Here is an 8,475-nt window from a genome sequence, read left to right on the forward strand (position 1 = left end):
CTCCATGGAAATTGATGGCCAGCTCGGGCTGGATGAGTCCTGAGCTCAGATTCTGCACTCAAAATCTTCATTTGCAGCAAACAATGCTGCACGTGGCTGTGCAGGATGCAAGGCAATGCCTGCGTGGCCATCGAGGACTGAAGGGCTAATCAAGGATCAATAATCACAATGATAGAGGCAACGACTTTGGAATATTCAATCAGGGACAACAATTAAGGTTCCTTTAGATGCTGCAAATGCAAAGTCTTGAATCCAAGTCAAGTGTTTCCCCTTAATGATTACACAAGTTTCCCCAAATGATGCCTCCTCCTGTTCCAGCTCAGCTGCCTGCAGAGCCAGCACAGGAAAAAGGATCACAAGAAAATTGCAATGAACTTTTCTCCTCTGCCAATTCCTCATCACTTTTAAGTAATGCTCAGCTAAGGATAAAATTTATAATTTAACTGACCTCATAGCCAGGCATAAAGTTCTTCCCAAGAAAATTTTGGATGAGTAGACTTCCATTTTACAAAGCATAAAGTTTTGCCAGAATTCCTCAGCTGAAGTACTAGTGGGCTTTTTGGCTTTATTTCTCTGAATGATATTCAGAGTTTGGAAGTGAAGAAGAATATTTGCTTTCTGGTAGCCTGAATTCCACCAAGATACAAATCTCTGTCTCTTTGAGAATGATAAAAGAAGTCAGGCAGGGTATTGTATACCATCCTGCATTAAGAAAAACTCGGAGGTTTAAGGCCATCTGTATTTAGATCCAAGGACAGATGAGACATTTAAATTTTAGTAGCACTCAGTTATATACCTGACATAGAGAAATGGCTGCAATCCTTTTTATCAGGCTGGAGAATAGGCATTAAATGACAAAATATTAGTCAGGCCATAGATCCCCGAAATGTATAAGTTCTGCAGCAGCTTCATTAAATCTGTTTTTTATCAGAGAGGAGAGAAGGGTCTGGTATAACATTACCAGCGTTTGAGGCATTGGGCTTTTAGAGAATCATCGCCAGATACTTCATCCATCTGTCTATTTTCATATTTATTGTTTTACCAATCACTTTATTCATCCATCTGTTCATCTGTGTAAACCCATTTTTTTAAATTTTAATTTTTATTTATGGACTGACCTTAATAAACTCTCCTCAAGTACCGCGTGTTTATCACTGTCATGGATGAAAACATTATTAATGACAGGGGGGCCGTGCGGGGAGGACGAGAGCCCTTTAAATTCCTTTTCAGCTGACTGGGCTGCAGCCTCTCAGCTGGGCAGGGCTGGCTGGATCGATAAGGTCGGAGTTCAGGCACTGGTCCCATCTCCTCCATCATCCCCATCACTGCCAGCTGACGATGCCTGCAGGTGGAGCGGGGGCACCTCCCCGCGTTTGGGAATCGCAGCCAAGGCTTTCCCGCCCCGTAGGAAAAGCTGGGGGCAGCTGGGATGGTTATTTTGGAATGTGTGCAAGGGAACACGCGGATGGCAACGCAAGGGAGCAGCCCAGGGTGTTTGGAGGCCGAGGGGTTCAGCTCTTCCAGGGAAATTCTGGCTGAGCATAAATTAGGGATGCACCGGTTGTTAAATGCTCTCCACACCCCGTGATGAAAGGGGAGGTGGGATGGTTTGCAGCACAGTCACCAGAGCTGTACTTTCAATCCAACCACTCAAACTGCTTTAATTTCCTCAAAGCCAGGGCTGATCATCCCAACCGAGGCACCTGCAGCAGCCAGGGCTCCAACACCATACCTGGTTTGGGCAGCAAGCCACGTGCTTCTCTTCACAGGTGCACAGCTCACAGCACCGCTCAGAAAATGCTGTTTGTTACCACTAAGCATGCCCAGCCCTAATTTCCCCCAGCAATGTGGGAGATAATTACAGGGAAGGTGGTGAGAGCGCCTCGAGTGCCTCGAAATTACGCACCTATGGATTAAGAGCGTTTCAAATTTATGACAGGCAATAGTCACGAGGTGGCAATAAATGCTTTACGGGTTCACTTAGTTGACATAAAGCCTAACCTTGCCACAAAAATACATTTTTATTCCGCTGGCTTAAAGCAGGTTTGACAAATACTCTCCAGGATAACTCAACCCTCGCGTTTTATCTTTGCTTGGCCCAGGTGCCGCCTGCGACAGAGTTTTGTCATGAAAGATGGAGCTCTGAGGCTGGGGACATTCCCCTCATGGCTTCATCTCACCTCCCAGCTCATTAGAAACCTTGGGCTCCTGCCTGGCATTCTATTTTGACATCGGAGGTGTAAATCAAGTCATAAACATATTTAAACTAATGTTGTTGAAAATCCGTAATTCTGACAGAGAAATGAGCGGCAAAAAGTGCATATAATATTTGGTGACATGTAATTTTAACTTCATCCCGTCCCTTTGCTTTTGAGACATTGTTACCTGCAGGATAAGGCAATAAAATAAGGATGTACAAGAATGTGTCAAATGCAGGGCTTCCCTAAATTACACTCTCAGGCACAGATTAATACATTTAATACATTCCAGTCATGAGTGAAGTACTTATAGCAGAACAACTGCTCCTTCAGTGATATCATTCACTGGAATGAACTACAGCTAACAGTGACAAGCTGGAAAAATGCCCCCACTTTTCAAACTGTACAAATGGCATTTGGACACAGTAACTCAAAACTGGACACTTCATTTCAAGTTTAAAGCTAGTGGTCCAGTCAAAAGCTATTACTCCATCTTCTTTATTTGTAGTCCATGCTTTTGTGCTCTTTAAGAATCAAATAAATACTGGTGTAATGGTTAGCAACTGCCAGTTCAACGAAAAATACTGCTAAATTCGCCAATAAGTCTTTTTTCTACACACACAAATTTATGACATAAGAACTGAACCCATTCCTGTTACAATGTCTGGATAGTTTTTTAATGTAGAGGGAGACTCACTTTAGTGATAAGAGTTTAAACCTCAACTCCTTTTTCCTTCTCCCTGGATCATACATCTGGATAGAGAAGAGCGTGAGACAAACGGTCCCTGTGTGCCAGCCAAGGTGCACTGAGCTGGCTCGTGCTCAGCCCCAGCACAGCTGAGGAAAGAGCTCCCTGTGGCTCTGCACTGACTCTTTCCCTTTTGCATCTCCACTGGGATTATTTAAAAGCAAAGAGATTATTCACACTGGGATTATTTAAATACGGACGCAAGATCTGCCCCCTCCTCTGCGTTAAGAACTGGATGGGGAAGGGAAGGAGACTGAGGTGGGTAAAAGCTCACTAAAGCCTTCTCCTTTTCAGTTCTTTATCATCCTCTTTGGTCCACTATCTACTCTTCCCACCCTGCCCCACCACTGGCTAATAATAATAATAATTAGATCCCATTTTGTGATCACAAGTGTCCTGTTAGCGTGTAAAGGGAGGGAGCAGCGCTTCCCTCTGACAGAGGAGGACTCCCTACAGAAACCAGAGCTTGCCCAGGGAGCGGGTCTGGCTCTCTCCCATTCATTGCAGCACCATGTGCAGGCTTCAGGGCTGGAGTTTTTAGTTTCTGGTTGATCTACCTATGCAAAATAAGCAATGCTCCACAGCCATCAGGTGCATCACACCCCCAGAGAAATCTCTGCTGTGTCCCCACACAACTGCTGCACCAGGAGCCATGGGGGGAATTTGTGAATTAGTGTTTATTCCAGACAAAGGCCATGCTAAAAAAAATGCATTATAAGGTGCCACATCACACCTAGAAGAACACTTATGGACTTGTGGGTTACACCAGGAACCGTGCTAAACTTCTGCATTTGGCTGCTGTGAGACCTAAGTGGGGACAGTGTGATGAAGGGATAAAAATTCCAAGTGCCACTGGAATATTGCCAAGCTCCCCAGCCAGCTTTTTTTACAGTGTGTTGCTACATTAAAACAAGAGATGAACAATGGATTTGTCTCCAAAAGGAGAAAGACTCACAGCCTGACACTTTCTCAGAAAAGTACACAAACGTGTTTCCCCAAACTCATGAGATTACTTTCTACTTGTTCGAGGGGAGACAAGGAGCTAAACCACAAGTAATTCTGGATTTTCTGAATATATTGGTTTTGATTATAAGCCTGCTCCTTTTTGTAGCCAGATATTTGTAGCCAGAGGCCTTAAGAACATGGAGCTTTTCTCCTGGTTTTTTTCACCAGTGCAGCCTCTGTGGTGTCCCATCATCAGAAGACCCACAGTATCTGGAACACTCAAGAAAAACTGTCTGGAAACAGAATTTTAATTTCTACAGAAAGGACTTATATTTTCTTTCATTCAGTTTCTTAAAGACGGTGAAGAAAGATTTTATGTTCCAAGTAATTTCATTTGATGTCATAATTACATCTTGATTAATTCTATCCACAGTGAAAGTTATAAGGGGTTTTAGTTTTGGGGTTTTTTTCTTATCTGCAGGGTAGATTTTAAAGATTTTGTATGACTACAAGTAATGGGAACTGGGAAGAACTGTGATAATCTGCAAACAAAGCATGCATTTTGGGACTGAGAGGGATAAATGACAGGTGTGACAGGGGCAGGATTGTCCCTGCACTCTCTGCAGTGACATTTTGTGGACACAAAGACCCTGGCAGCTCTTGTGCAGAGAAAAGCAGGCTGCTACTACGCATACCTCTGCCACCTCACTTCTGCCACTGCTGGCACCAAACCCACCATGCCTGCTATTCTTTCTTCCTAGGAGAGAAGCTCACCAATTTTCCTTTAAAACTTACCTAGACCCTGGTTTCTATTAGTCCACATCCAATCCTAACCCAGCTTGTAAACACTTTGGAGCAGAATTATTTTTTTTGGCTTTTGCCCACCTGACTGTGGTTTATATGCATCCTGTACTACAGCTAGGGATCCTGGATCAATACAAGTAGGAATGAAAAAAAACACTGTTCTAAACTGCTGGGACTAATTCCTTGTATTAGAAATACCAAAAAACAATTCAATCCATACTGCAGGATTTTATCAGAGGCCAAGCACTAATTCAAAATTTTACCTGCTTTTCCATGGAATAACAGCAAAATGTATCTCCAGTTCTGATTCTGACTCATTAAAACCCGTTGACAAAATGATTTCTTTTGAGAATTAAATGAAAGCCTTTTCAGAAGATCTCTCCTCAAATGGCAATGTGGAAATCAGCCCTCAAATGTGTCATCCCTGGAAAACCCAACAGGACATTGGGAGACCTGGTTCTCCTGCTGCAGTGCCTGTGCAGAACACGGAGCACAGAGTAAACTGACAAAATAATTGGATTATACATGCACAATTCAGACTTTCAGTTACTGGGTGCTTTCTTGCTCCTGGTTTCCACAGAAAAGTCAGGTTTTTGTTCCTTAAGTCCTTGTACTGCTTATTTACATATGAAAAGGTAAGTTTATAAAAGAGCTTTCCTATTTTACTACACCTAATAGTTAATAATTTAAATCTGTAGCCATTATCATCATATAGATTGACACAAATGGCATATGGATCATTCTGGGGATGAGGGTTAGTTTCTTTTAAGAGAGAATTGTTTTAGTTTTTGCAGGAAATTAATCAGGGGAATGGGCTTTGTGGAGCATGGAGCAAATCTAATCTGTTCTTTGTTCAAATTTGCCTTGCTCCAATTCCTAGCAATTGTAGACAACATGCTCTTTTGTTCAGGAGCCACTTGTTACATGCATAATTAGAGACTGCAGTAGCTGTGTTTAAAGAAAAACTGTTTTCCAATGTAATGTGTGATCTTGATAATAGTATTTTCATCAAAGGTAGCAATTACATTCATTAAGCTGGGACTGGCAAGGCAGCAAGGAAATTAAGTGGAAGGTGAATAAAAAGCTCCCCGTTTCTTTTTAAAATCTCTGCCTCTTTATATGTTGAAATGCACCACGTTGAGCTGCAAACTGGAAAATACATACTGAATATAAGGGGGGAAAAAAGAAAGAAAGAAAGGAAAAAATAAAGTCCTCCTTAACCTTTCTGAATAATGATGCAGAAGATATCCTAGGGACACCTACTATAGATGCACTTTTCAAATTAAAGGGCTTTATTCTACATTAATTTCTTATGCAAGTTTTAAACGAGCTCAACATATGATTCAGGTCTTTAAAGGCTCCAGGGCTCTCTAGGATTAATTCACTGTTCTTTTCACACATGAATTAATTGTTTTGTGTTCTCAAAAACAGCAAACAGCACATAAATCAACCAGTTTGGAAAAGGCACAAGGCTGGTGCCTTTTGCAAATCACTGAAGTTTACTCTTTACACTCCATTATTATAATATGCAACTTTTAAAGGAAAAGCTGGAAAAGTAGGACATATGTTCTTAATTCTAACTAGATTTCTTGAATACATAACTCATTTCAGCAATCTGATTCCTTGAAAGACCAAAGTTGTGGAGCACTGAAAAGCTGTTCTTCCAGCACTCTAATTATATTTTTCCCAATTAATAATTCAATTACACATCACTAATAGATTTGCAAACATTCCCACAAAAAAGGAGCTGTTGTGAGGGGTTTTTTTTTTACCCTCTTTTTGCCTTAAGCCTCAAACGAGTGAGATTTGCAGATGGAAAAATGTGAAAATCTAAAGATGTGAGCGTGGAGCCCCATGAGGGCCATGCCCAGCCCGTGGGCTCCCCCAGGCACTCCTGCTGAGCACACACACAGCAAGCTCATTTTTTACCTCCAAAATACAACCCTGATTTTATTCCAGGCACTGCATCCCAGGCTAAGTGGGAGAAGTATCTGTGCCCTCATAGCTTTGCCCTGTGCGGACAGCAAGGGCAGGGCACCACTGCTGACAAGTTGCTGCTTCAGATCAGGGCTGAGGCACAATTTGGCAGGAAAATCCCCCAATTCGGGGTCTCAGCCAGCACCAACCAAAGCAAGTGACACCTGCAGCAAGAGGGACAAGTTTCATCTACCAGCACTCACAGCAGGACAGGTACTGAGGAGGGTGGTGGCAGGAACTGTGCTTCCTCCTCCGCATGGATGTCCCAGTCCACTCTCAGCTCAAGGTAAGAGAGAAAATTGTAGCCAGAACCCAGCTGCCCATGACTCCAAAAATAACTGTTTCTCCCTCTGCCCTTCCCAGAAATAGAATCTGAAACCACAGCATCTTGGCCAAATTGGAATTTGCATAGTTCTGCGAAGCATTTCCTTCAGTTAGGAATGATTTAATTATTCTTCACTTCCTCTTCTAGAAATCATTCCTGGATAATGAGGTTAGCATAGAGCAGATATGTTTCAGTCAAGAAATAGATGTAATTTAGTGCCAGAAGGCTTTTACAGTTAAAAAAAAAAAAAAAAAAAAAAAGATTTTTGGACACTTCTAAATAGAAGCAGCAGGATAGAGAAGGTTTGCTATTAAATTAGAACAGTCTGAGACACCAGACCATCGGGTGCTTTAACCCGGTGCTGTGTCAGCCCCTGAAGAATCAGAGCACAACCACCACTCCCCTGCAGCCCAGATTCTTACACAAGGGTAACAAGGCACATTTTAAATAATTATTAAATAATGGCAAGCTGCATTACTGCCAGAGAATTGTTTATCTCTGCAAATTGGATCACTGAAGTCAAAGTACGGTAGAGCTAAAATACTTCCAAGCATGAAATGGAAGATCTATTGCTGCACCTTCCTGTGGTCCTTGGAAACTGTGAATCCTGCATGGCAGTCAAATGTATTTTATGACAAATATCCTGCTGAATCCAGCTTTTATTATTCAAGCAACAGTCAAAATAACCTGCCCTATCAATCAAATGTAGGCACTGCTGTAATTAAACCCAGAAAATTATTTTCCTTCTAAAGCCTGGTTGGATAAACACTGAGAAGACCTGAATAATAAGGAATTTAAGAAGGGAGCATAACAGTGTATGTTTGGTAAAAAATGTACAGTGGAACACAAGGAATTTTTCTCTGAACATGAGGAAAACAAGACTATGAACAGAAATAGAGCCTTTGTGCCATTTAAGCATCTGTTAGTGCATCACAGGGAGTCACAAAATGTTTTCAAAGTTCAAAAAGTGCTTAAGCTGAAAAAAAGGCTTTGTCCAGTTCTGATGGGAACAGCTGGGGCCAACATCCTCCACCTCAGGAACAGAATGGCTGATGGTCTCTTCCTAAAACAGCACCAGCTTTGGCCCTGAAACACGTTTGCTCTGTAGCAACTCTATCTTCAGCAGCTCCATTGACCAAACAAGTTCTGGGGAGCTCTTCACTGTTTAACTATGCTTCCAGACTTTTAAATTATTCCTGGATCATTTTTATGTCAGTTTAGCAAATTTCTTCTACAGAAAACCTAAAAGTACCCAGAGAAGCTAAGTCTAACATGTAATTATCATGTCTTTGGGTACCATCTAAACAAAGGCAGAAAACCTCAGCAACACAGTATCAAATTAAACCTGCTCTGGTTATATTGAAAAATTTGCATTTAAGTTGCATATTTAGGATGCAAATTAGTGAATAGAAAAATCTTACAGCATGTCCTTGAAAACAATTCTGGCCAAAAATATCCAAGACACTTGTGGCAAACTT

This window comes from Corvus cornix, chromosome 6 (assembly GCF_000738735.6).
Source record: "Corvus cornix cornix isolate S_Up_H32 chromosome 6, ASM73873v5, whole genome shotgun sequence".
NCBI lineage: Eukaryota > Metazoa > Chordata > Aves > Passeriformes > Corvidae > Corvus > Corvus cornix.